Genomic DNA, 4771 nt, shown 5'->3' on the forward strand with positions numbered 1-4771 from the left:
TCCTTTATCTGCTGGTTTTATTACTATTTGGTGGTTAGATCTTAGAGATTCTATGACCTTTTTCTCTGGCAGAGAGAGGTTGTTCTGGTGGCGTGTCTTGCTGATTATTTGTGGCATTCTGCTGTGCTATATAGACATACCTTTAGGTTCTAGGTGATAAATTACATTAAAATAATAATAAAAAAAACCCTATGTCAATTAGGTGCTGTTGAAAGTTTACTCATATTTTAGCTCTAGCGATACATTGTAATGGTTGGGGAACGGGACATGGCCATAAATAACTGCTGGAGAGATACCACAAATATTCACACATTTGCTCTTCCTGCATTTAAATTAGTCAAGCTAAATATATTTTACCAGTAAATCATTAACACAGTGTAGACAGAATGCATCGGGAGCATCATCACAGCTTGAGAGGAGATTAGTGTGTCTGCAAGAAAAATACTAAAGTTTCATATATTTGACAGATAATAACATGTGAGAGCTCTTTACAACATTATGCACCTTCTTTTCTTGTGCTATGAGTTTCTAATGCACCACTTTATAATATGCCAATGTGCATAGCTCATCACAGAATCTTATCCTTAAACCAAACATGGTAATCAGAAATATTTAAATGTAATGCATATGAGTTGTCATAAAGCTAAACTGTTAGCATGGAAAAATAAAATATCTTCCTCTGTAACTCAGATTTTTTTTTCATGTGCAATCTCTACAATATATATAGTTCCACAGCAGTGGATCCAGTAGGATGTGGCAGTGTGATTGCACCTCCCTTCTAGCACTCTTGTTGTCACTCTCCCTGCCTGACGTGGACATAGAAGAGAAACCAGAGCTGTGTCTGCCCCACGTCAGCCATGGGCTATGGGTGTAGGGGACAGTGGCAGCAGCAGGCAGGTTTTCTTTCCTGCATTTCTCCTTGCTGCTCCTTCCCCTTCCCCACTCATATCCCCTGATGGCTGGGAGCAGGCACTGGAAAGCAGAACCCACCCCATGCTGCCACTGTCCCTGGCTAATGCAGGCATGGGGAGAGCCCCAGAGCCACTCCTACCCCACTCCAACCATGGGCTGGAGGGTGCATTTACTAGGGGTGTTAGGCTCTGCCAGGGAGAGTGACAGCAACTTGTAGGTTCCTCCTTCCAGTGCCAGTGGGGGACAAGGCACAATCAGGCACCTGTAGCCCTGGGACTGCCTGCCTAGGTTCCCTATTTGTAGAGACATACCTCAGGAATTCCTTGGCAGAGGATTCTTTGGGTGTGTGGTTCATGCTGTCACGCCCTGACTCAGGCTGTGCCTCTCCAAATGGGGAAACCCCAGGACTACAGTTTCAGAAGAAGTCATGCAACAATCCTGGAATTCCCACATTTGCACTTGCTCCACAGGATTAGACTCCCTGAAGCCCTGGAAGTGGCAGGGACCTGACCTGACCCTGCCAGACAATGGGTAATGTCAGTGTTCTGTTCCAAGGGCAATGTCTCCTCATAGCCATAATAAGGAGAAGGTTTCTGGGGTTACAAACTCACAATTGAAATATCTCACACACAAATATTTTTGTGCAAATATGGGGCAATGCCCTTGATCTCCATTATCTTTGTGGCTCATATGATAGCAAGTGTTCCCCTATATTTGCAAATCTTGATGCTTACAAATAGTCTATATTTATATTCCTTGGCCAACCATACTGAAATTACTGTGACATGTAATCACTAGCAGACAGCTAATTCATTTTAAAGTTGAGTAGCAATGGCTGTATTTTGTCAGACAGCTTTTGGATTTACTAGGTATTGATTTTCATTGTATATTGAGACTTTCTTTAGTATCTGCTTCTGTGCTTAGGAAAAAAAGACAGCACCTAATTTGGTATTTTGATAAAAAAAATCTAAATACTTCAGGAAATGGCACTTGTAACTGTGATGAGCATGGTGTACCTAGACTCCTGGTGGCCGTGGGCAAACTTTTAGTATTGGGCCCCTGCTTCACCACAGATAATGATGATAATAATTGGACAACAGAAAAAAAAAATACTGCTTTTGGGCCCTCTTTTTGCCTGGGCCCTGGGCAGCTGCCCTGTTCACCCATGCCTGTGTCTGGCCCTGGCTGGCAGCAAAGATTAGGAATGAGATAATGAACCTGGAGTAGAAAAAGAACAGTTTAGAAATTAGCTAGGGAAACTGGACATTTTTAAAGTCTGAAGGGCCAGCTGAGATTCATTCTAGAGCAAGGGCTGTCAACCAGGGGTACACATACCCCCAGGGGTGCTTGGGAAGGCCATAGTGGGTACATGCAGGTGGGTGGGGATGGAGTGCCACCACTCACCACTCCATGCCACCACCTCCCAGGAGCAGGGCTGAGGCAGAGGGGAGAGGGCAGCAGCGCCCCTCTGCAGCATGCGGGGCGGGGGGGGAGGAATCTTGCACATGGTGGCTGCCACTACCACCCACCACCACTCCACGTCTGGCCATGAGGCACCCCCTCCATGCTCACTCTGCATCCAGCTGCATGCCACCCTCCGCCCCCTGCATCTAGCTGCCAGGGGTACACTGATTAAAAAGGTTGAAAACCCCTGTTCTAGATTACTCAAGGATTTGCTTCAAGTAATTGCAAAGACATTGGCCATTATCTTTGAGATCTCCTTGTGTTTTGATGGTATCCTGAATGACTGAAAAAAGGGCTAATACAGTGCCCATCTTAAAAAGGGGAAGGAGGAGAAACTGGAGGATTACATACCAGCCAGTCTAATATTGATACCTAAAAAGATTGTTGAGCAATTCATCAAGGAACCTATTTCTAAGCACCTAGAGACAACAAGGGGAACACCCAACATGGATTTGTCAGGGAAAGGTCAGGTTTGTCTAATCTGATTTCCTTTTATGATAAGGTGATGGGTTTTATGGATGGGGGGGGAGATGCAATTTATCTGGACCTTAGAAAGGCTTTTGACAGTATCTTCTATGACATTTTCATATGTAAGCTAAAGAGTCACAGTCCAGATGAAACAGATCATAGTACTCAAAGAGTAATTAGCAGTGGCTCAATGTCAAATCTGGAGTTAGATTCCCCAGTGGTATGTCCTGGGTCCAGTACTATTCAGTACTTCTATTAATCATTTGGAGGGTGTGACTGGGTTTGCAGACACTTTAAAGGGTAGGATTCACCTTGACAAACTGGAAAAATGGTGCAAAATTAATTGACTGAAACTGTAAGGATCAATGTGCAAAGTCCTGCACTTAGCACAGAACAAAACAATGAAATGCACAAATACAAATTGGGAAATAACTGGCTAGGCTGCAGTTCTGAAAAAAAGACTTGGGATTTCCAGTGCAACATAAATTGGATATGAGATAATAGTGTGCTCTTGTTGCAGAAAAATGCAATAGGTTCTCTAGATCACCACCATGGCCGAAATAGCTCAGTTGGGAGAGCGTTAGACTGAAGATCCCGGGTTTCAATCCCGGGTTTCGGCAGAGCCTTTTACAAACAGGAGGAACTCACCCTCAGACTAGCCAGTTCAAACCCAGACATAGTAGGGATTACAGAAACATGGTGGGATTCATTCCATGACTGGGCAGTTACCATTAGGGGCTATAGGCTCTATAGGCAGGATAGAGAAGGAAGGAAGGGAGGGGGTGTTGTGCTCTATGTCAAAGAGCAATACACATCCTCTGCCAGCAAAACGGGGTTGGAGGAGGGGCAAGCTGAAGTGTTCTGGGTCAAGATACAAGGGGGTCATGGGGAGAGGGATTTAACAGACCCCCCAACCAAGGGGAGGAGTTGGACCAGGAATTTTCGGGCCAGCTTGCAGAGGCACTTAAGGCAAGGGATGTAGTTGTCATGGGTGATGTAAATTACCCAGATATCTGCTGGGAGGAGCAGTCAGCCAGGTCGGACCGTTCCAGGAGGTTCCTGGCCAAGATACAGGACCTCCACATAACCCAGGAGGTGCACAGTCCCACCAGAGGAAATGCCCCGTTGGACCTGGTCCTGGCCACAGGCAATGATCTGGTAAGGGGGCTCCAGGTCCTTGACCACCTGGGTGATAGCGATCATCGCTTGTTGGAATTCATCATTCAGCGCAGGCTGACAAGGGCCTGCAGCAAGGCAGTAGCCCTAGACTTCAAGAGGGCCAACTTCAATGAGTTGAGGAGATTGGTGGGAGAGGTGCTGGGGTTCTCGAGGGCAGGGGAACTCAGTGCCCAAGATGAGTGGTCGTTCCTTAAGGAGACGATACTCAGGGTCCAAGGGGTGACAATCCCAACAAGAAGCAAAGGGGGCAAGAGTGCCCAAAAGCCTCCCTGGCTCACCAAGGATGTCCAGGATTTCCTTGGTTGCCAAAAAGTCAGCGTACACCCGGTGGAAAGTGGGGGCAATCTCCAAAGAGGAGTATACCTCTGCCGCTCGGGCCTGTGGGGCTGTTAGGAAAGCTAAGGTGGACATAGAGCTAGGACTAGCGCCCAAAATCAAAGATAATAAAAAGTCCTTTTTCAAGTATATAGGGAGGATGAAGAAGGCGCCGGGAAATGTGAGGCACCTGCAAGATACGCTGGGCAATCTGGTGGTCGCGCCAGAGGAGAAGGCAGACCTCTTTAACAAATTCTTCACCTCCGTTTTCTTGTGCAGGGACAGGGACTCCCCCACCATGACTCAAGATGGACTCAAGGGGAATGCCTCAAGACCTAAGGTTGAGGAGGACCGGGTTAGAGTGCTACTGGAGGGGCTGGACGTGTTCAAATCAGCAGGTTCAGATGCTCTCCACCCCAGGGTGTTGAGGGAG

Source organism: Alligator sinensis, unplaced genomic scaffold (assembly GCF_000455745.1).
Source record: "Alligator sinensis unplaced genomic scaffold, ASM45574v1 scaffold46_1, whole genome shotgun sequence".
In the NCBI taxonomy this organism is placed as follows: Eukaryota; Metazoa; Chordata; order Crocodylia; family Alligatoridae; genus Alligator; species Alligator sinensis.